Source organism: Labrus bergylta, chromosome 3, assembly GCF_963930695.1.
Source record: "Labrus bergylta chromosome 3, fLabBer1.1, whole genome shotgun sequence".
Classification (NCBI taxonomy): Eukaryota; Metazoa; Chordata; class Actinopteri; order Labriformes; family Labridae; genus Labrus; species Labrus bergylta.
Genome location: NC_089197.1, coordinates 34,499,984 through 34,525,117, shown reverse-complemented (window position 1 = coordinate 34,525,117; position 25,134 = coordinate 34,499,984). Strand labels below are relative to the sequence as shown.

The 25,134-nt window shown below is 39.8% G+C and overlaps 2 long non-coding RNA genes across 2 annotated transcripts; one reads left to right on the top strand and one right to left on the bottom strand.

Moving 5' to 3' along the window:
* Nucleotides 1-5,688: 5,688 nt before the first annotated feature.
* LOC136178510 (uncharacterized) lies at nucleotides 5,689-6,828 on the top strand. The gene is made up of 3 exons (XR_010665913.1): nucleotides 5,689-5,917; nucleotides 6,216-6,266; nucleotides 6,451-6,828. It is a non-coding gene; the product is annotated as an uncharacterized lncRNA (long non-coding RNA).
* Nucleotides 6,829-7,315: 487 nt separating this feature from the next.
* LOC136178509 (uncharacterized) lies at nucleotides 7,316-12,923 on the bottom strand. Its single transcript, XR_010665912.1, has 4 exons — nucleotides 12,782-12,923; nucleotides 8,058-8,165; nucleotides 7,837-7,886; nucleotides 7,316-7,483 (listed from the first exon to the last, which is right to left on the bottom strand). It is a non-coding gene; the product is annotated as an uncharacterized lncRNA (long non-coding RNA).
* Nucleotides 12,924-25,134: the final 12,211 nt, after the last annotated feature.

The following is a 25,134-nucleotide window of genomic DNA, read 5'->3' as shown; positions in this document are numbered from 1 at the left end:
CATATAGCATTTAGAAGCATACATGAATGACAGTCAGCATTATTTACCTACATCTTCAGGGATTTCCAGATATTCTGTCTGTTAATTAAACATTGTAAACACTACATCTAGCTTTTGAAGTTCATATTAAATCATGTATATGACACTTGGCATTTGGTCCCTAAGAAATCAGCTTTAGACAGGAACAAACTCTTTTTGGTTCTTGTCATAGCTTTTCTTAGAATCTCATTAAATGCTCTGTATCTTTGAATCTGTAACCTCAGCTAAAGAGTTATGTGAGTCAGCAAATGGAAACAGAAAATTTGAACAAAACAAAACAATCCTTGATTGGAGTAGCAGAGAGAATCACTCCCATGATTCCCCACCAGCCTCGACATCCTCTTTTGAGACCCCCTGGCGGCATAATTTACATATTGTGTGTTTAATCGTGATTGAACTGGATTTCAGATGTTAAAAGCCATTTATTATATTTTTAGTCACATGTTTTAAATTCCATTACAGTCATTTTAAAAAAAAAAATCTTGTGCTTTTATTTTGTACTGTCTTTGGTTAAGGGCACTTTACTTTCTGTTTGGATACAAACCTTATTTTAATTTTGTGGTGGACCAGGTTACAACATCAACTTCACCACAGAAAAAAAGGAACTTGATGTGGACCGTGAAGTGACTGTAAACAAAAAAAAAAGAGGACGGTAGAAAAAAAGGAAATGTTTGATGTCATGAGGTTAATATTTTTGACTCGTCGACTGAGTCTTCCAGGAGTTTTGACAAAGTGAAATGAGACATTTAAAGGCGCAGTGTCTTTTCCATCTCTGTGCCTGCAGGGAGACGCTGCTGTCAGCATGGTGGCTTAGCTACGGTGTGCCTAAAGGGACAAAATAGCACGTGATCAATGTAATTTCAAAACTGAATGCGTTTCTGACGTTAACCAGAATCGCGATTAACACATTACCACTGACAGCTTATTGGTTATTGTAGTTGATTGTGATGTCATTTCTTTGAGTTGGCCTATCCATAAATATTTCATATCCCGAAAGTCTAAACAACACAAACATTTTGAAATAAATACTTCTGTTGTTTTAGTTTAAGATGAATTTAAACAGGATTGCATCGTATTAGTCCCATGTTCTTCACATCATGTGATGTGACAGAAGATAATGACGTTTTTTAATTTAACCATCGTAATCAAAAAAAAAACCAATATTGACAACATGGATAGAAGACATAGCATTCAATGTATTTTATTTATTTATGATGCATTTAAAAGGTTCATGCAGACATTAAGGTGCAGTTTTAGGGTGTTTAAATGGTCATGGAGGTGGTAGCTCAGTCCGTGTAGACCCTTGTGTTGGAACCCCGATGGTCGATTGTTCAATTCCCATTGTAAGCCATAATGGGACTTACCACACTGAGACTGGTTTCTTGAGAGGTACCAGTTCACTTTCCCTGAGGTGCACTTGAGCAAGGCAATAAACCCTGAACTGCTCGGGTGCTCAGTCGTGTGCAGCCCCTCACTCTGACAATCTGAATGACCACATCATGATCCTGTGTGAGCATGATTATGTTCTGAAATGTTTCTTGTTTCTGTTTTCTTTTTCTTCACAGTGACTTATTCATTGCAGTTCTGCAATATGAGAAGTCTTTTTGTACACCAACATATCCCAATGTAAAAAACAGAGTAATGAAACGTATGACCTCTGTATTGAACATGGAGGTTTCAAAGTGATTCCTGCAGAAACATGATCTGAGGGAGCAAAGAGTACAGACTGAGAGAAAGACTCTGTTGACATTCCAGTCGTATTAGTGTGGGAAGGATGTGGAAATTAGCTCTCTGTTTATTTAGACACAGATGTACAAGCATGAAGTTATAGAGCCGTAATGACACACCTGATGGCCTTTCAATTAGGTTTATTTACAGCATAAGGGAGCTCTACAAGGAGGTAGGACAAACACAAAACCTCCAGCTCTCTTTGTTAACCCTAACGTGCTGCTACTTTATATTCCCACACAAAAAGCACGATTCATTTTTATTTGATTTGATGTTTTAATTTTCAACCTAATGTATTATCTTTTGATTTTTAAATATGACTCTCACTCGGCTTGACCAGGGGCGTGTCTAGACTTTTTTGAGTGGGGTGGAAACACAAGATAAGTGGGGTGGTGACTTATGTAAGGGTCACATAAAGTTTGTGTGCACACAAAAGACTGGTATCTCCACTTATCATATCTTTTTTTTCTTACCACTTTAACTTTTGCTGCTTTGCTAAAGTGCTCATGATGGATTAAGCTGGGTCTTTGTAATAAAGCAATAAGTAAGGTATTTTACCTGCTTTTTGTAACATAACAATGAGTAAGGTCTTTTACCTGCTTTTTGTAACATAACAATAAGTAAGGTCTTTTACCTGCTTTTTGTAACATAACAATAAGTAAGGTCTTTTACCTGCTTTTTGTAACATAACAATAAGTAAGGTCTTTTACCTGCTTTTTGTAAAGAGTCTCGAGATAACACTTGTTATGAGTTGACGCTATACAAATAAAGATTGATATCTACTTTTTAGTGTAAGAGAGGGGCAACATATTCTTATCAATCGTCTTAGCTTAATTATTTTAATACTAGTCCGGAATCAATATCTAAATACTTAATCAATATTCTTTTAGTTTTCTTTTTCAAACAAAAGAAAACTACTACCAGCCATGTTCCAACGCTGCCCAAATACATCATTTAAACATAAGCCTTTGACAAGGCAAAAAGCCAATCATAGTTAAGGATTTTGGGGTGGCCAATCAGATTTCAAGGAGGCCCAAGCCACTCCTCTGGACACGCCTCCTGGGTTTGACCAGGAAACATCTTCCAGCCAATGTGGCAGTGCAAAAAAACTGCAGTTTGTCAAGTGTCCACTTTTAAAGCCAAGGAAAAACCATTAACACTCATATAGAAAGTAAACATTTTGACAGCAGAAATAAACATGTTTGTAGCAAAACAATTTTGGTATATTATCTCATTTTTATATTGGTAAAAGCTGGTTGATTAAAAAAAAAAACACATCTGTTTTGAATTTATTAAGGCTGAGGCACGGCTGAGTTGACTGTCAGGATGGTCTGTTGTAGTTGTTTGTCAGGAGGCTGAAGGCCGCCTGAGCTCCACCTCTGTCTGTTTCTTGGTTGTGGGAAAGTTGAGGCAGCATTTTCAATATGACGACACCCATCGCTTGGTTTTAATAACCCGATGATGAACAGTAGACTCAAAATTAGTTACAAACCTACAGCGAGTTACTAACTGAGTTACTGCATTATAAAAGTACATTTGGAAAGTAACTTTAGCGTTCCTTGTTTTGCTTCAATACTATATGAATAAACTGATATGAATTATTTGGTGTTGCTATGGCAGTGTAAGAGAAACGAGCTCCACAACTGAACCTGAACACTGATAGTTTGTGTCCATCATAGAAATCCTGGTAATGATCCTATCTAACACGTCATCACACTGAGAACTGGTTAGCCTCACTTAGCTGGAAGCAGCAGGAAAGTCCAGCAGGAGAGAAACATGTTGAACTGTGCACGGTTCAGTGTCCTGGAACGTCCTACCTCACCTCAGCCTAACACTGACATGAATATGAATAAGATCAATAAAAACTGTCTTATTCACTTAGAGCACAAAGCCAGAATTATACTGTAAGCATCTGCCTCGCCGCAAGGGTTCCCCTGCATCAAATCTCATCATCCACTCATTTCCTCCTCAGCCCCTATGTGGACGTCCATGCAAAATGTATGACTGTGGGGACTATACCCTCACATATACGGATCCTGCCCACACATTTATCTTCTGCATTATTTCTCTACAGACATAATGCGAGGCTCATTCCTATAGGGCGTAGATGATCAGAGGGATAAATAGGAAAGTAAACCTCCTCATGTATGAATGTAAAGATGTGTTTTTGACCTCTTCTAGTGCTCTGTGCAGCAATGGTAGCTTGTATCCTGCTAATGTGGGACAATGCAGATTATGACAACTATGACAAGTCAAGCCTTTCACATTTGTAACATATTTGTAACACTGTGGTGGTCAGAGGCTACCACATACCTGCAGGTTAACATCAATTGCAACACCCAAAAGCTGTTATTGATTGAGACAGAAAAATATGTTTTAGCTTCATGTAAAAGCTAACAGGCTGTTGTAGTTAGCTATATGCTATAGCATCAAGTCCAGTGTCATCAGAAGTGTTGGTGTGATGTGACCATGCGGAACAACCACAGCAAATGTGTTTCAAGTTGCTGTGACAATCGTTGTGGTTTTGCTGAAGTGCCGGTCAGGTGTAGAGGGAACTTCAGAAGTTTTAAGTTTCATCAGTAGACTCAGACTTTGGTTGGACAGCCGGTGTGTCAGCTGTAGTCGCACACTAACATTGTGCATCAACAGTTTTTTGTCTAGCATAGCTCATAAGTTGTTTTGCTGATTCGCCCACCAGCTCTGTTGGAGGCAAACACGAGCAGCTGTTATGTAGGAGGGTCTGCCACCCAAGAAGGACATGATATGTAATCCAGGAAACATAGCGCACGTGTGTGTGTGTGTGTGTGTGTGTGTGTGTGTGTGTGTGTGTGTGTGTGTGTTTGTGTGTGTGTGTGTGTGTGTCCACATACAGACATGTTACAGGACTGAGACCAACAAGATGAGACAGTGACTGACTTATGGATATAAGTCTGATATGTTTTTCAAAAGTATTTTATTTAGTCCAACCTTTAAAAATTGCATCCAGGATCCAGGGACAGTCAAAGCAGTGAGGATTAAGTGAAGATGCAAGAATGTAAAGATCCCATCAAATGCCCAAAAAACACCATGGTTAAAGGCTGAATATGCAGAAATCAAGTATATCCTCTGAAAATAACTCTGTGAGTCATGACTGTCTACAATGGGTGTAACACCCGAGTCCCACTGTCTGTGAAGCTTTCCGAGCCGTATCTACAGCGTGTTTACATGGTGATCCGGCTCATCACCTCGTGTATAAAAGTTGTTTAACTGAGGGACTAGAGAAAAGAAGAATAACATACTGTACTCACTGCTTAACTGTGTTTCTAGATCACGCTCATTTCAGGTAAATTTACATGCAGTGTGAAGATACGAGCATAATAAAGATCGCTAGCATTAGCATGCTAACACAACAATGCAGCGCGAGTTGTTTTGGTTTCATGCTGGTGCTCAAGGTTGCCCTTGAACACCAGCAACAACTCGCTGGATTAAAAAGTTGAATATTCTTCCTTTAAGTGGAGAATGAAGAGCATGAGGAGCTGACAGATTGTTTCAGATTAAACTAATATAAAATACTTAGGAACGTTTTCTATGATGACAACATAATGAATTATGGCAGAGTTGTCACAAATCAATATGAATGCAGTTGTTGCACACTTGGATTTTTCTTTTTGAGTTATAGGCAGAGAGATCAGAGATATCCCTAATTTTACTTTTCATCTTCACAGTTGATTTAAATGTAATCTTTTACAGAGTTTGTATCCCTATTTGACATAAACCATTTTCACAGATGAACTCCTGAAAATGTCTAGAGAATTTCAGGAGGACCGACCCTGACATCCTCCAGATCTGGTTGTTCAAAGAGTCCGCTAAACGAGAATAAAGACAATTCTTGCCTTTATATCAATGCTATGTGTAGTTCAACAAAAGAGCGGGGTAGAACCAGTGGGCGCTCACTGTAGCTGTTCCCACTCAACGTTCTTGAAGCCAAAATACGCCCCTTACGGGCGCTTCCATCTTGCGATTTTGACGTCATTTGGAGCCAGAGTCTGCGCAGTAGGGTCCGGGGGCAGGAGCCCTGGTAACATGCCCCGCCCACTTAGCGTACTGCCCTGATGACTTACGCAGCCCAGCTACGCCGAAAGCGCTCTGCCGGTCTACGATGAAGAAATGTGTAAGTACAACAAACCGCCGTATTCAAAGTCTAATATTTAAACACACTGTGTTTTAAAAATTTCATTGATCATTTATTTTGATCATTATTGAAAATACGTGGGCTGCTGGGTCCTCTCTTTTAACAAAATCGTTCTATATTTAAGCTATATTTAAGCTAGGTTAGCACCACAGACCGTATGCTACAGGTGGTAAGATATGTTGTATTCTGTTAGAAACTGATGCAATGTGATTCATGTCTGCTTTTCTAATATATTTAAGTGAACAGTAAATCAATTGTTTTTTGTATCTTCATTTAGGCAAAGAAGAGATAAAAGCAGCGGGTCTGACATCTTCCACAGAGGTGAAGTGTAAGTTAAAATCATCTGTTAAAAGTTTATATCCTGTGATTGTTTTGAAGTTTCATAAAGAGGATTGTCAAAACAAGCTATTGTTAACAATACAGTCTTCTAAAATAAAATTCACACTGAGTCATACACCAGCTAAATGTTGAATAGAAAGGTAATGTTTTCTTTTCCATTTTACAATCAACAGAACCTAAAAATGACTCATTTCAACCTTCATCTGCACACCTGTTACAGAGGTCAGGCTGGGGTCGCTTAGCTTGAAGGAACCTCCTCCTTTTTTCACCTGTGCCAGATGCCCTGCTCATCCACTGTGGTAGAAATGACCTTACACCAGCAGCTCTCCCAGATGAAGAGTCCTCTCTGCCATCACCCAGAGGAGCTGATCGACGTCTGCACAACTAAAGAAGGTGGACAGAGTCTGGTGCTTTGTGACAGTGAACAGTGAGAAGGCTACCATAGTCATCCTCAGATAAAACACAGAGATCCAGGTCAATATTTAATTTATTTTTCTTTACATGATGTTGCCCTGTGTTTGAAAGGCCAGATGCTGGAGGGTTGTGTTGGATTTGCTTTTCCATCATATTTTAAAAGTCAAACAATCATCCAGGATCTCTTTACTTTATTTGATTTTTGTTTGGATTTCTTTGTTAAATTATTTTTTATACTTTCTCCTATGTCCCAGCAATTGGACCTGATGGTCTCCCTTACTTATTTTCCACATGGTTAATGAAGCCAGGGGTTGTTTTATTGAAGATTTATTTTCATAAAATGTTTAAATAAACCTTTTAAAAATCTGAATTGACTGTCTCTGATTAACTGGAGCATGACAAAGTGTTGGTCACAGTAAAATAATTTAGCAGTTAAGTTTATAACTCACATTTGAAAAGGCCTTGAACTGACATTCATTTCTTCTTGACCAACAACAGCTAAGACAACAGCAAAGCTAACAGACGAGCTCAGCTGGTCTCGTCTGAGATAAATGGCCTTCAAACTTATTTAATATTAAACACTTAAAGCTAATAAGCATAGCAAGATACGTATGAGATTCCATTTCAATTTATTCAATCACAGACTTGTCAAACAGTCTGGCATGATGTGCTGCTGTTTTCAAGAGTTAATAACTGAAGAGAAGAAGACCATCGAGAGAGGACAGGAAACACTCGGGACGAGTCCTCCATGTTGTCAGGGGTTGCTGATGGATCTGAATCTGAGAGCATCTTCTGTAATAAAGAAAAACAATCACAGAGTTGAATGTAAAGTATAATGAATTTTACTGTGATGTTTATGCCTCAGACCTGAAATCAGATCTGTCCTCAGGTTCTGCTAAACTTCAGGTTCTAAAGTTTGTTTTTATGACAGGATAACTATTTATGAGAAAAAACAAAATATGAAAGACATGATGAATTCAATAATATGATCAGCTTTATGAATTTATGTTTCAAGACAAAAGTGTTCCTGCCATTTTCTATTGAAGATTATTTTAAACTGTCATCACATGGGCCAGCCTGATAAATTAAACTAATCTTAAATATTCTCATATAATCAGACAGCCAATTTGTGTGCAGAACCTCACCGGAGCTGGAATCAGAGTCTGGACTGCTGTTTCCTTTGGGCATTGATTTCCTTGAAGACAGAAAGAAGAACAATTTAAACATGAACTTCTTGCAGAACCATAGAGGCTGTTAAAATCTTCTGCTAGTCTTCCTTACATTTTAAGAAAGATTATAAATTGTTACTAAAATTACTTTGATGCTGATAGCGGTTACAATAACACGGTCCAATCATATGAGAGACCTTCAAGTCCTATGTGAAGGCGTTCTCTTCAGAATCAACACTGCAAAGACAAGATGATGGCGTCCACCTTCACAACCTGCTGCTTCAGTCTGGCTACATCATGGTCACCTACAGGAACACCACAGAAATACAATCAAAGTACTTCACTGTATTTATCAGAGGATGTACTGTATGCAAAGTAAAACAATTTAGCTGTAATTCCTCAAAAAGATTTGAGACTGCTTTGTTATTTGAGAGCACAGATTGTTTCTTTTCCCTTCTCTCTGTTTGCCTGTACATGACCTTTTAGTGCTGTAAAAGATGCTACAGTAAATCCTGGATCAGCTGTGTGGATGGTGTGACTGTGTGGTAAAGCTTTGTTAAAGTTGTCACGCACATACTCATATGCCTTTGGAGAGTAAAGGTACAGTGTGGTGGCAAACTGCTTATAAAATATAAAATAGTATTTCATTGGTGAGGTGCCCCAATCAAAGCGTCCTACAGAGTAGCAGCAGCTTTAGAGGGAAGAGATGAGCGCATTATGGAGAGGAACGCACCGGAGGGGGCAAGCTGGGGGAGAGAGGCACGACCTGAGGAAAAGGAAATCCCCAGTTTAAAATAAAATGTTGGTGAGAAGAGGGAAATAGGACGACATAAATGTCAATGTTGAAATTCTTTTGAATACAGAGGCTGTGAATGTTCAGTTTTCTTTGGCTATAAAAAGGCAACAATAGCCTGTAGTTCAATCATGGTGTTTCTCTTTGTTAACGATTATTGAAGCAAAATAAAAAATAAATGCATGACATTTAAAACATATTAACATGTGTGGGGAAAACGTGATCTTTATGTCTTCTTTTATTGTGCCCATGTCTCCTCCTAACTAACATAACAGCAGCCTGTTGTGTGTAACACTGGTCTCCTGCATTAACACCTTCCTTTCAAAGGTGTTAAATACAGACACCGTCACAATCACCGCAATGTTTGTCAGGTTTTGTCAATTTTTAGAACAATTTCTCTATGAGTGTCATTAAATTTACAATATGATCAACTTGTGACTGTTGAATTGGTCGTGTGTGGAAGACAATGCAGAACATTTATCAGTTTAAGCAGCATGATGCTCGGTTAATATTACATTACACCACCGCAGGTTGTTGATGTTTGCGTTCACGTTTCGGTTAGTCTCTTAAATCAGTAACAATTATATTAAATCAGAGCTTACCTTTAGTTTTATCTGGATACATAGAGAAATATTCTACCCTCGTATATAGTACTATGAATTTCAGCCTGCACGGTGAAAGTAAAACCTGTTCCTCTCGGTATAGTCCACTTATCACTCAGACTGTAAACATGTACACATTAGTAATGATGCAGGCCAGATTTAAATTATGTGACTTTGTTTTTACCCTACATACTTTTTTGAGACCTTACCAGACGTATTTATTTTTGCTGTAAAATAACTGTACAGTCAATGAACCGCATCTATGAGCGGATTTTTATAACGATTCTTGGTTTTAAATACAATTTCAATCACAATAACGACATAACAATATCAAGAAACATAGCATGTCTGTTATTAGGTTTGCTCATTTAATAAAATAAAATAAAAAGATAAATCATGCCGGATAAGTAACCTAGCTTTACAACATTTCAGCTAACTTAGACTGCTTATGTGTTAGCTAGCTAGATAACGACTTTAACCAACCAATGACACATAAATCACTTTTTTAATTACCGAAAAAACTGCAAAGATCCCTTAGCTCCCACAGGTCGGTTAGAACAGTTTACTGCAGAACAACTCATTTTGCCAGCTCAAAGCCAGCTTTTCTTCACTACGTAACTTTTACTATTCACAAAGAGAGCTACGCAAGATCGGCGGCTGTCAATCAGCGTCAAGTATGACATAAAATCCTGTTTTTCAACGTCAAATAACTTATTTAAAACAAACTTCACAGAAAACTGAGCACTTGAACACAGGGGAAGGTAATAATAACTAATGATCACAGCAGAGTTTATGTTTGGAAAAAAAATATGTGACGAGTATTTTAGCTTTACATTTTGACCCACATCCCGTCTGTTATCACTGAGGAGGTGGGGTTTATGACCTATTCTGCAGCCAGTCAGTAGGGGGAGTTCTACAAATAAAAGCTTCACTAGACCGGGGACCTTGTCCCGTCCATTATTTTTACAGTCTATGGGTAGAACATGCTGGCAAACAGAAAACGTAATGCAGCAGCTTAAGTCGGGGGAATCGCACTGATCCATTTCACACCGATTTCAGGGGATAAACTTTGCCACCTCCTCCCTCATACTAGGGGGATGGCAGGAGAAACTCCACATAAAGTCAGAGTGAAAATTCAGCCGCTAACCCAAAACCTTCAGGAGTTTTTAGGGAGATTTGTGACTGAACTAATTCAGTGTGTTTTCCTGGTGGCCATTTATCAGGATAAGTTCAACTTGTTTAATAGTTTAGCAGTGAAAGAGTAAGGATGTTACTGTAATACCTGCTCTCTGCAGGTTTTTATTTCCACCTTAAGAGTACACTTAGCGGGTGTTTTTTATTCCTCCCCCTGGGGCTGTTTATCAAACATACAGAGGTTGTGGTTAGTTTGTCCTCAGGGGATTACAGTTAACCTTCCCTCTTCCTTCTGACCACCTTCAGCACACACCACATCCCTCTGGGGGTGAACCAAGATGGCCTCCAGCTAATTGTTGTGCCAGCCACGCCACACTTCCTGGCTCAACTGTCCTGCTTCATCCCTGATTCCTGTTTACTGAATTATGTGTCTCATTGTGTGATGATGTAAATCCCACAACTGTACTTTGTACAAACTGTGTGATCTGCAGTATGCTGACAAATACGAGGCTCCTGAATTCTAAGTTAGCTTAAACATGTATGCGTGTTTGATGTTCTGGTGTCTTCTTAGTATCATGTGTTTGTTAACTAGATACAAGAAACATATTTATCCCTCATGGGAATACCAAGACAAAGATACACATTGTATTTGGCTTTACTCTCAGACCATATTTATTTCTGACCTTCCTCTCTCTTGCTAAATAGTTAGCCTATAACATGAGTATTTTGCTGACAAGTCATTGAATCACTGTGTTTCCACGTGAGGACGGTGAACACCTCACCTGCATAGACATGCTTTTCTTCTCTGATCAGGACGGTTTCAAGGAAAGTATAGATGGGGAGAAACAAAATGTGAAAACCAAGAAAAAGAATCTGCTCTGCACTTTGTTATGCACCATAAGTATGGTGCATAACAAAGTGTAAATCGTGTTTGAGACCGGCAGTATGAGTGACTCGAGGCAGACAGACAGGTGATGTAAAACCGTTTTCATTATACACTCCTGAAAATATCTTGATCATTTCAAGGAGGACTGCTCCAGATATTCTCCTGACCTGACTGTTCACATGTTGCACCTCAAGTTGGGAGACTATCACTTGCAGATATCGTGCTTGAGTTTCCCCATCAGCTAACTCGGACTTGTTGAAGAAAAAATACTAGCCGAACGGCTGAATTCTTCACTCGTACTTCACCTGAGGTTTCTCCTGCAAGACCCCTAGTATTTTATTTTCCGCAGCAAGTCTGAGTGGGCTGATGTGAGAACACCACAGCATCATTTCCTGGAGAATTCAGCTCGAGCCAATAGGAAGAGAATGACGTTTATATTCTGTGTCTGCTGCACGGTGCATCTAGAGCAGGCTTTCCCAAACTTAACACTGCCGCAGCCCACTTTGATATCCAAAATTACTCCGGGGCCCGTTATAAAATAAAAGTTATGACTACAGCTATCACTTTCAGTAAGGGTAAATTATTGGACATTAAAACATGTTATTATGGCAAGATAGACACAAAAGTTTACTGAACATTATGTCCATGAATAGTCATGACACGCCTTACTAATCACTGAAAGGGGTGACTCATGGTAAATCATCATTATTGTATTTTATACTTGGTAGAGGGCTTTTCACGGCCCACCTGCAGTACCTACACGGCCCACCAGGGGGATGCGGCCCACACTTTGGGAAGCACTGATCTAGAGTGTATGCACGCGACCACTACGATCACGTAATTAAACGGCTGCATTGTGTTTTCTGTTCGTCACTATGTTGTCCTCTCTTTCCATTGGACCACACATAGCATTGATATAAAGGCAAATATTTTCAGCGTCGTATAGTGGACTCTACTGCTTCGTTCGCTTCTTCCGCTTTGTTGTCTTACCTCGGGAGACCCCCCTCCCCTCTGACAGGGATAGTCCCCTGCTGTGAGGAGCATATGTGAACGACTAGGTCGGGAGAGTATTTGGAGCAGTCCTCCTGTAAATATCTAGATATTATCCAGAGTGCATCTGTGAAAACGTCTTTAGTGACCAATGCAGTGAGGCAAAACAAGATTCCTTTCTAAAGGTAGTGAGAGAGGCAGTATTAGTGAGTGAAGGAAGTGAGACAGTCAGAGGATTTGACTTGTGGCAGTGAGACCGATAGCTTTAGTGACTGATGCAGTGAGACAGTTTAAATGAGTGACAGCAGCAGACAGTCCGTCCAGCTCGTCAGACAGACAGGTCTTGTGGCTAGCGCCTTTACATGCCACTCATCCGCCACTTCCTTGGGCTTTTTGTGTTTCACAGACACACACACACACACACACACACACACACACACACACACACACACACACACACACACACACACACACACACACACACACACACACACACACACACACACGCACACTCACCATCTGCTGTGGCATTCTCCTGCTGCATGCCGCAGCAGCACACTGCCTCTTCTCTTACTTTCTCTCTTCTTTTCAGACCTCCTCTCGCTTGCTTGCTTGTTGTCTTTTCTTTGGAGGGAGAAAGCCGGTCCATTCACAACTTTTTTTTTGCCCCCTTCACACACACACACGCACACACGCACACACACACACACACACACACACACACACACACACACACACACATACACACACACACACACACACACACACACACACACACACACACACACACACACACACACACACACACACACACATACACACACACACACACACACACACACACACACACACACACACACACACACACACACACACAGACCACAGTTTCAAAGCAATCATTCCCCTCCACTTGTAAGAGGATGTTCTTGCAGTGATCTGACCTCTCTTCATATTTCCTTTTTTTCTTTTCCTATTTAAAAAGTTAAATTTTGTTTAAACCACCTTTAGCTCAAGTGCACATTTGAATGCCGGCAAAGACGAGACATGATCCAGATTCTGAAAGAAAGGTTAGATGGAGGGTTTTTAACCTAGAGTCATCAATAAAATAATGCCTACATGCAGTCATAAGACATCAGTGACTGTGAGCCGGGCGATAATAACAAAAAAGATTTTTATGGACCAACATTAAATTATAATACTGTTAACCTCCTGATTAATGCTGCAGGCTTATATGTACTGTGATTACTTCTAAACATTTGCTTAATTTTTTGGTATGAATAATGCTTTAGAATCAATCACCTCACATGAGTTTGAGGCAATATCATCTGTGTTCAGATAAATTGTAAAAAATCAAACAAAATTTGGCCTCAGAAAAGGAAAATAACTTTGATCTCCTTAATTTATGTCTGTGAACTTGTTAAACATTGACTTCAATCTCATAAAAATATGACTTTAAACCTGTAAAATTGAGACTTTGGTCATATAAATTTACGACTTTTATCTCATATTATTACGACTTTCATCTCTTACGAAATTCTTCTTGTAAATTTACAATGTCATTCTCGTTATATTACGATTTTAATCTCGAAATCTTCAATAATCTTTTTTATTATGCGGCCCTAATACCCCATGGTAGGTACAGGAAGTGCTCGTCTGTCAGTTTAACCTGCAGAAATAGGTCAGACACTGTGGGTGTGAGCGGCATGCAAGGCTTACTCTTTAAAATCCTCCATGCATGCATTGTTAGGTAGTTTGAAGACACAGGCGCACACACACACACACACACAGAGTCAGAGCAGCTACCTGAGCGTTCTCACCGTGTTGGTATGTGCAAGCATTCATTCCATATTACTCCCACGCAAGTCCCACAATCCATCCCATGCACTGCACAACACACAGGTGTGTCAGCGTCAGGATCGGCTGACAGAGGCTGCAAATGTGACAACAAAGAGTGTAACTGCTGTCTGTCAGATTCAAACACACAAACACACTTTTATTTCGATTACATTCAGGGCAGCTTCCACAAACATGTCTTTGCTGAAACCTTTGATGCGACCTTTGTGATTGATGATTGTGACCTTTGTCTGCGAAAAGCGCTACATAAATAAACTTTATTATGCTTCTTATTTGCATATTAGAATCTTATGGAAAGTGACTTGCGTGTAAATAGTTCAATGATACCCTAGCTGTATAAACCAGTTACAGCACAATGAGATCAGTGATCATGATGACAATCATGAGCTGGGAGGTCTGAAGTCGTTTCTCTAATCTATATTTAAGATTAAGATTTTGCTTTTAATGATCCCCGCAAGGGGAAATTTCAGTTTTTAAACTCTGTAAGTCATGAACACACACATAGGCTGAAATATACACACACATGCACAAACAAGATCCTATGGACATGCACTAACGGAGAGATGTCAGAGTGACGGAGCTGCCCACAGCGGGCGCTCCTGGGCTTCATCTTCACAGTGTTTATTTTTTTTATTTTTTTTTTTATTTTTTTATTTTTTTGACAAGGACAGTGTACAGCCAATTAGCTGTACCAGAGTTAGCTATAAGCTAATTTACATCAGTAGTCTCTGGGCAGGAGACAGAGACAACGTCTCTGTGAAGAAACAAAACATACACTAACAACATCATCACAACAGTAAGACCGTACACAACCACTGAACAATGACATTACACTTGCTTATATTCTGTTAGAAGGTACAGCCTACAAATTCATTTCCATCTGGTTAGACTTCCAATAGGCTAGAAAGAAGACATCAGCTTGACTTGTAAATGTCCGACATATACATTTCTTCAGTCTCAGAGTCACATTTCCTTTTCAGCGTACACTTGGCTCCAATCCAGATATAACTCTGCTGCTATGAGGTCTCTAACATGTATTACAGCTTCACAACCTAGGAGAAGAGTTACTCTCAGATTTAAATAGTACATTAACAAAGTTACCAAAAAAGTATGAATTCATTAAAATTGGTACTATCAATGTAATGTGTAAGTGTTTCTGCGATCATTAAGGAAGCACAACTAAACAAACTTGCTGCTCATAAGCTAACGCTACCTTCTCATCTTTTCATTGGGAAACTGTGGGTCAGTCATAACTGGTGTTGGTGGGAAGATGTTTTCATGAATAAACAGGAAGTGAGCCAACAACATTTGTTTCAGGTGACTGAACAATGCTCGTGGCAATTAAGTTTGTTGAGGTAATTACTGTTAGCTTGCAAGGGATCAACGTGACCACAGTGACCACAGTGAGCGTTAACATGGAAAAGAACCCTGTCCTGATTACTGTAACAGAGATAGAAAAGCTCATATGTGGAGGAAACCCCGCCCAGCCCCTGAATGTTGTCTCTGAGAGTTCTGTCACTTCAGAAAAAAAAATCACTCAGTCAATCAGACAATGAAGCAATACTTTTCCTATACTTAAAATATCTAAACTCTCTCCAAAGGCTTGAACACTTTTCTTGAACACTGAAGTGTTAAGAAAAATAAAGATCAGTGTAAGTCAAATAAAAAAGCACAACTTAAGTGTTTTGAACTGCAAAAAAATTTAATTTCAAAGATGTGATTGATCATGATTAACTTTGGAAATCAGCAATTAAAGTAATTTTAAAAATAATTGTTTGACTGCCCTATAAAGATTCATTTAAAGGGTTTTATGTCCAGGTGTTCTTCCTACTGTGCCAGTATTGATGTGACATTGGCATTACATGTAATTTGACTGAAAAGGTCTTAAAAAGTATTAAATTCGACTTGAAAATGATTGGGGGGTACTCTTAATGATTTGTTCAGCTGTGTGCATCACTCCTCACCTCATCATGCTGTTATCCACTTCTGAGGTCCACTATCTGAAAGTGGGCGAAGAAGAAGAGATTTCATGTTGTCCACTTCTTACGTCATCTACTGAAACCACATGGAAACCCTGATGTGGATTAATGTGGATTTCTGTTTTTTTTAAACCAGCACAGTGTAGACTGGGAACCTGTCACTTATCAGGTGAAACGTGTGAGATTGAGCTCAGGTGAATGTCTCCTGTCTGTCTGCCATTTGAACTCAGCATGGAGTCATTAAAGAGCAGGTGTTGGATTTAGTACCTGAGGACTAAACTCTCACACCTCAGGCTCAGACACACAGTGAGCGTGATGTTTGACGGACGCCTCTTGGCCTCATTAAGGAGCAGCAGGGATCTAAGAAGGACTGTGTCAATGTTAAGCTCCCTGAGTCAGGTGTCACTACCTCACACCTCCACAATACACAGCCACTACAAGGCCTCTCCACATGAAAGGGGTCTCCTTATCTGAATAGAAATCGGCATATGCTGCTGTGCTGAGGTGCCTTAAAGGGGACAGTCTGGTATTTTAACATGTAGGTCCTATTTTGATTTAAGGTTTACTTAAGAGAAAGTTTCAAGTAAACCTGAAATGTTACAATAAAAAACATGCTAGCTGATCAGGGTAGTAACTGCTAAAATCAGTGCCCCTTTGATCCTATTTTTTTTGGCTATAGTTTTAGGCTGTTGTTTACCCATAAACCGCAACACACCTTCAAACATGTGACTTTTTGTTTTAATTTTGTTTTTTCACCACTTTTTATTCAGAATCAGAAATACTTTATTAATCACAGAGGCAAATTCGTTCGTTACAGCTGCTCCAAAATATACAACATAGCAGGACAAATATAGAAATGAAAACATTAATCAAATAGAATAGGAATGTAATTAAGTTATCAATAATAGGTACACGAAATATTTACAGGAATAAGAGTCAGATGGAATATAAACACACATTTTCAAGATTATTGCACTGTTTGTTTCAATATTGCACTTTGTTATCATGGACATATTGTTCATTATTATTTTATTGCAGTTTTAATAAATAATGAGTTATGGTGGAGGTTACAGTTTTTCAGTTTTAAATTTTTAAATTTTTAAATTTTAATTTTAAATTTTAAATTTTTTGTAAATACATTTAAAAAAAAAAATGTATTATTATTTTTTTCTTCTTACCAAGAAGACAACTATATTATGTTGGACTTGCACTATATTTGAGTAAAAAAAAGCCTTGTATCCTCGTCGGTTGAGTTTAAATGTTTGTCCTACATCATAATAGTGTAGTTGGCTTAGGAAGGGATAGTTTAAGGGCGCACTCACACTAGGCAACTCGTGCCTAAGAACACTTCACTCCCCCAAAGTCCAGTTCCTTTGACTAGTGTGAGTGGGATTCGTGAGTGCGCCTTAAATGTAACAATGCGCCTGTAATGTTCACAACATTCAGACCCGAGTAATCGAAATAAAACATTCCTATTTTTTTTATTTTTGTGATCTTACAGCCAGTGCGGCACTTGACTAGGTTTGGTGACTTGACGACGACACTGCTCAGAGCTGCTTCATTGTAATGAGGACTGAAACACACACTTTTATCACTCACTTTCCTCCCTTCCTTTCCTCGCTGTGTCTCATCCTGTCAGAGACGAGGAGAGGACAGACATGAGCATGTCCTCTGTGTCTGACTGTATGATCACAATGCTCGGGGGTCTCTGGTGTTACAGGAAAAGCATTGTTCCTCACTTCCCTCCCCACTGTTTTTGAGCCTGTGAAGAAGAATAGCAGGGGATGTTGAGGAATACTGGCCTCCCCTGTATTTATTGGACGAGACAGCACACTGATCTTACTTCCCTCCCACACATCCTTGTCTGCTCGCCACGCGTCTCTCACTGTACGTGCGTCCTACAGGAACTCTTAAGCGGTGAAATAAACCAGTAAACGGGAGGTTCATGCCCATGTTTCTGTCTCCATCCAGGATATCATCAAAAATCTGCTGTCTACAATCAACACAAACATTATTAACAGAGCATGTCGATTACTGTTAGTGGACGTTTAAAACAAAAACTGAAGCAAGAATGATAACAGCAGCCTGGTCAGTGGCCCAAGACTTCAAATATGTCTCTCTAGGTTCCCCTCTGGTGTCATGTCTGGATGCTGAAGTAAGGTCCACTTGGATTCAGGATGGGTCAAATCATTGCAGGACTTTATTCAAGTAGGCTGTAATTCAAATCCTGTTTGAAAAAAATAATAATAAAAAGGAACTCCTTGTCTGAATCAAATTGTGAAATGGTCCAATAGGCTGATTGGAGAGTCAACCCACACTACCAGTACAGCACAGAGTTGCAGAACAACGGAACCTTTTGCACTGAGATATACAGCAGCACAAACAATAGAGACAAAAAACAGCTTTATTCCAGCAGTAAGATCAACAATTCATAGCCAGTAGACAAACCTGCTGCCTTATCACATCAGCTCACCCTGACATTACGCGTAGAATTGACGATGGAGCTGGCATTAAAAATTTATTTAAAAAAACTGGCTGTTCGCGTTCACGCATGCAGACCACATGGAACATTTAAAGTAGATTTCAGGAGTTTTGTGTAAGCATGAAAGCACCATAGGAGAGTTTTTCAAACTCCATGCTATAGATTGCATGTGTTGCGACCTAAAAATATTTGTATGCAATTCAATTTGACAGAAGAAAGCACACCACTCTATAAGTTAGAAAGTGCTGTATATAATATTATTTCACAATTGTTTCATTTGTAAATTAAAAAAACATACAGGTACTGTAATTTCATGTTAGTTTACACAGAAATTAAAAAGTTGTTATTAACTCTGTTATTAACCTCTGCGTGCAGAGGTGACGTAAATGGTCGGGGTCGTGGTCAAAAGATGACTGCGCATGTATGCCGTTTTTGTTGTGAGGACCCGATGCTTCTTAAGAAAGATAATCATAAAACAATACAGCACCGGGAAGAATAAAGTTGCCAAACAGAAGACAAGAGTCCTGTTTTTTTCATGGGTGCAACACATGCTGTGCGTTATATTCAAAGGAGAATCTGTTGAAGATCCAGTTTATAGAGAGCTTGTGTGTGCTGTGTTAGAATATTTGGGTAATGGATGAATATTGGGGTTGTATTATAATAGAAATAAACTACATATCTCCTCTCTTTGATGAAAAGGTGCCAGTGGTTTAGAGCTACATTTAAAAAAAATGAATGGATTGACCAGACTCTTCTGGTGCTAAAACGCCCTTCCCCCTGACGCCCCGGCCCCCAACACACCGGAGCCTGGTCGTTGTGAATGGAACAAGTTTATTCAGCAAGGGAGCCTATTACCCGCTGCACGCTGAAGCGCTCTGAAAGGCCGCCCAACAACCCATGTCAGCACATGAAAGTGATGACTGGACACTGGGGGCAAAATGTGTGTGTGTCCGTGTGAATGTGTGTTAGTGTGTGTGAGCCCTATTGGGGAAGGGTGCCTGCACTTGAACCGGGTCCATTCACTCGGGTTAGGGGGTCTTGTGGTCTTTAATGTGACCATAGCTTGGCAGAATGACCTCTGCGGGGCCGGCGGCCACCGCAGCCTTAATCCTCCTCCTCCTCGTCTTTTTCTTTCCTCTTCTCTCCCTCTTCATTGTCAATAGAGAGCTCTGACTTTTTCTCTCTCTCTCTCTCTCTCTCTCCCTTTCTTCTCTACCCCCTGCCCCCCGTATCGTTAAACAGGCTTCTCACTGGTCAAGGAATGTCTTGAAGGTCTTTGAATTTTGCAGGGTGGCATTCAACTCAGAGAAAAAGTCAGGGAACGTGGGAGGTCAGTCCACAAAAGGAAGTTTTCTTAAATGTGTATTTTTTAGAATAGAATATAGAATATAACATTGATTTAGGTCAAACTGTTTCCTGTTCCATGAAGGTGACAATTTTTTGGAGTAGAGGGCAAGACCATTAAAAAAAAGCAGAGCACCCAGTGAATGCATAGTCATCACTGGTCAAAGTTTCAAACAAAAAAATAAATATACTGCGGCCCTGAGAGACTCTGACAATGCAGAATGCAAAACACTGCAGTATGAAAAGCAAGAGACATAATTAATGTTCAGTAAGAAAATATATTTTCCAACAGATGTACTGTATTTAGGAGCATGCTGAAAACACAGAAAACCCAATCAAAAAACACAACATGAGCAGACATCACAATCAGACAGGGAGCTGTCCTCAACAACAACCCACAGGGGCTAACATGAAAGGTCAAAAACTACCAGAGAATATAACGTCATAAACATGCATCATGCATAAATCAGGCTTAAGCCTATAGCAGTATAACAAGGAGCTGGTCCAAGCCTGAGCCAGACTTAATTATAACCTTGATCAAAAACGACATTTTTAAGCCTATACTCTTTAAAAGTAGATATTGTGTCTGCCTCAAAGGCCCTGACTGGTAGATGATTCATGAAGAGAGGAGCCTTATAACTGAAGGCTCTACCTCCCATACGGTACACCAACGGTATGTGACTTCTTTCTTTACATCCTAAACGCAGCATCTGTTTGAAGGAGGTGTTTGATTTATTGTTTTGGGACATTACATTGTTTTCCAAAACTAGACCACAAACTTAAATCATCTTATTTGCAGCCGGACAAGAGAGAATAATAAATGATTACAACAAAATGTGAAACATTGTTGTGGTTGGCTGTAAAGCAATCAGCAATGTTTTCAATATCTGTGATTGTGTTTTAGATATCGTTTCAGAAAAACAATGGATAGGAAAAACAGCCCTTTGTGGAAGAATGCCATGAACATACAAAAATAATAATACAGAGAACAGTTATTCAGATGTTTAAGAGAAAACACAGATGCTGGGACTGAAAATGTACTGGCTAAAGTTAGAAGAACAATGCCCAGGAAAGATGATTTGGAGCAAGTTGACGGTCAGAGCTTGGAGTCGCAAAGTCAGCAAAAAGACGTTATAGCTCCAGGGCCCTCAGAGCCGAGCCCCAGTGATGATGCTAGGCCTACTGCTTAACCCTCTATATGGAAAAAAGAACAGTATGAACAGTTCACGAGTTAGAATGAATGGCTGTATGATCAAAATGGAAAGCTCGGCTGCACCCCATGCCAAGATGTGAAGGATCTTGGTCTCATGGCTCTTGTGGAGTCAATATTGGTAACCATCGGGCTGAGGGAACTCAAGGGATGTCAAGCTTTTATCAATGCGCTAAGAAATCCATGGGCACAGAAACTGTGTGGCACATAATGAAGCAATTAAGATTCTTCAGACAGCAAAGAAAGAAATACTTCTAAACATGAATGCCACCATTGCAATGCCATTAAACGGATACTTCACCTATTTGCATTGAGCTTTGTATCATTAGAAACCTGGTAGTATTTTTGAATGGTCGTGCATTCCCTGAGATGGGAAATCTTTGTATTTCTGAATCTGAAAAGGAGCTTCCAGTGATGATGATTTTTGCATCACTGGAAGCTGTTGTGGTTAGTGGGGTGAAACTACAACGCTAGTTCCTCATATTTTTGACCACTGAAGCTACAGACCAATCACAGATCAGTGGGTGGGAACTCACTCCCAGAATTAAAACTTAACGTCCGCCATATTGCTTGGAAGCTATGCTAACAGGCTCTATGGAGAAAGCTGATAATGTCGACAAAATATAAATATAGCTGTGAGATGGCTGCTGCCGACAGGCCGGTCTTGTGTTTTGGCTGCTGCTGCCGCTGGCTACTGGGGCTGCCGCTAGCCGCCACCTGGCCGGCACTAGACGCCAGGCCGGCACTAGCCGCCAGGGCTGCCGAGCTGGGGCGGACTGGTAGTGTCGGTGCTCTCACTGTTTGCCTATGGAAACAGACATAGAGTCTGTTTTCTGCCAGAGATTTCCAAGATCAATTCTGGAAGAAATCTCTGAATCAGTTGAGGAAACGGTCTTATGTGTTGAAGTAAATATGTCTGTAAATGTTTTTATTACTATAATTCTACTGCTATACTGTATATTTTGGAGAAACTGTAACGATCTAATTTCCCTCTGGGATTAATAAAGTATTTCTGATTCTGAAATAGAGGACCTTAGTGGGAGTGGCCTGCGGTGCTGTGCATTCTGGGATCTCATCAGCATGAACCAAAAAGACACTTTCTGCCTTTTCTCAGTCAAGAAGGCACCAACTTCAAAATGTATTTCACATTTCTACTACATATATGACCCAATGTCAATACAGATTCATGTTTCAATGGGTGAAGTATCCCTTTAAGGACAGCATATCCTGAATGGAGTCCAATTGCCCTGCAGGAAGCTAACTCTGACATAATGTGTTTTGCACAGCAAAACTGCCTATGTTGATATAATTGATCATGTGGCATCACAGATTAAAATTGAACTTTTAGAGGAAGATAACAGTAAGATCATAGTATCTATCATAATGTGGGGCACAAGACAACACTAGAGACATAGAGCCTATTGCCTCTGTTGGACCTGGTTGAGCTGAATAGTCTGTGTGCTGCTCATATCAAAGAAGAGACTTTAGCGCTGAGTTAGTGCAGGGATTCTTCATTGGATTTTGAAGTGATGTAGTCAGTGTAAGGCTGAGAGTGAAGTCAGGTGTTGGGAAGCTGCTCCAGGATGTCTTTCCAGGCATTGTACTGTGGCACTGACTTAATCAAGAAAAGACTTCCTTCACAGCCACATGCAGGAGCAGAGTGAATTTGCTCACAACCTACACACCATCCATCCTCATAATGATTGGAAGAGTGTTCAGTGTCCGCTGGGTAGCGTCACTGCAGTTTGGCACTCGTATCCAGCCTTGGAACAACATTTCAAAGAGGCATCAGATGTTGATACCACAGAGAGCAGAAAGAAGGCCGAATTCAAAGGTCTGATATCTAAATTGTGCTCTGTTAACCTCCTGAAAAGTGACACTGATGGCAGATGTTCTGACCCAACTGAAGAACTTCTCGTTAGAACAGGAAGACTACAGTCCCAAAGGCCAAATGAGATCATGGCAATGTATGTCAAAGGCATTGAAAGCCTCAGTACATACCCAGGACAACATGAAGTAAGCCAGGCAGAGGAAGTGATGGAATTCTTATTATGCTTATTAATGGTTGCACCTTAATCATTAAAACATTTTTTTTATTTTAGAAAATGTCAATTGTTCTCCTTTGTAAGTGTATTAAAAATATTGGATTGTTTTTTTGAAGGATGCATGAAGCCGAGGAGAGATTAACAATTTAAGTGATGAAGTTGTGGTTGTAGTACAGGCAAGATTCTAAAACGTTCACCCTTGTCTCGAGGTTGAAAACAAAATGTAAAGTCGACCCTCACTCTTTAGTTTGAAACGGTAACATTTGCTTGTGAGCGGCTCTGAAAGGTCAGCTGCAGTGTGTCGGTTCAGAGTCCCTCTGAAGTCTTTGGCAGAGAGCTCAGGCCTTTCTGGAAATGACCACAGAGAAGGACAAAGAAAAACATTTTACACAGCTCACAACCACCTGGCACAAGGTGCTTTCTGGTGGCTTGTAGAGAACAACTCAATAAGACACACTGAGGAATGTGATGTTGTGTGTTGCTACAGCAGGGTGGGATTTCTGGACAGAAAGAAGAAGGCTTCAGTGCCAGGTTGTAACCCTGACTCCACTGGCACTTATAGGGTGGAGAACCTTTCTGTTTTTTTCCCCTAACACTTCAGCTGTACCTGACACACACACCACATGAGATTCGTCCTTTGATAGTTTCACCAGTTTGGCCCTTGAAGGCTGATTGTGTCGGTGCAAACACCTATCTTGGAAAAGAGCTGAGAAAGAGGTGATTTGCATTTGACACTGTGACTCTATCCCCAACAGACATATCTTTTGTAATCCTAAACTAGTAAGTTTATCTGATTCATCAGAATATTAGCTGACTGAGACACATCAGTGTGACAGCAGCTGTCTGCTGAGTGGATGTGGACTGTTTACTTTAGCCAACATGTCAGTTAGAGCTGCAGAGCGTTACACCTTCCAGCTAAAAACACTACTTCCCTAAATGCAAATTCTCTCAATGTGTGTGTTTCTGTGTGTGGGTGTGATTAGCACTGTTTGAAGAGAGTGTGTCTGTGTTGATAGTGATATAAGTCCACTCACAATATCCATCGCTTGTTCAGATGGAGGCCAGAACTCAACATCAACGATCTGTAACTTTTCCACCTTGAAATAGTAGTTTCAAAGTATGATCTAATATCTAATAGAACAATCATTTAAAAAATGAAAGTGGTAGTTTCACCAGTTTTCTACACTATGTAACTTTGGCAGGGGGCCGCAGTCCTGCGTCAGACTGTGACGTAACGTTAGGCTGTATCGTTTTCTGCATCATCATTGTCCCATGTTGAGCAGCTTTTTGGTAATCTCACCAAAGTTATGTCTCAGGTTTGTATACAAATAAATACATCCATTTTATGCTCTTCCCTTGACAATTTTTCGAGTTAGATTTATAATTTTGGAACCTTACAAACCTCTTTCATTAATCAATAGCCAATAAATGACTCTATCCAATGTAGCCAGGTATTTTAAAGATGGTTACTTTTTCTTAATCTGTGTTTGTCCGGGGGGTCGCCATGGGGTACCTGCAGGGGGTTACATAAACTTGGAACGAAGAAAGAAGAAAAGGGAACAACAATATAACAATATCATGAATCACTGCATCTTGAATTATATGTGTTTTTTTTCTGTGCCAATCCTTTAATAAGCTCACCACTAAAAGACTTTATATGCGATTTTTCACACTTAAATGTAATATAAATCAAGTATATCCTCTGAAAATAACTCTGTGAGTCATGACTGTCTACAATGGGTGTAACACCCGAGTCCCACTGTCTGTGATGTTTTCAGAGTTTTCAGAGTCCTATCTTCAGTTTGTTTACATCGCCAGGACGGCCGGCTGACTCCTCCCCTCACGTATAAAAGTTGTTTAATTGAGGGACTAGAGAAAAGAAGAATAACATACTGTACTCACTGCTTAACTGTGTTTCTAGATCACGCTCATTTCAGGTAAATTTACATGCAGTG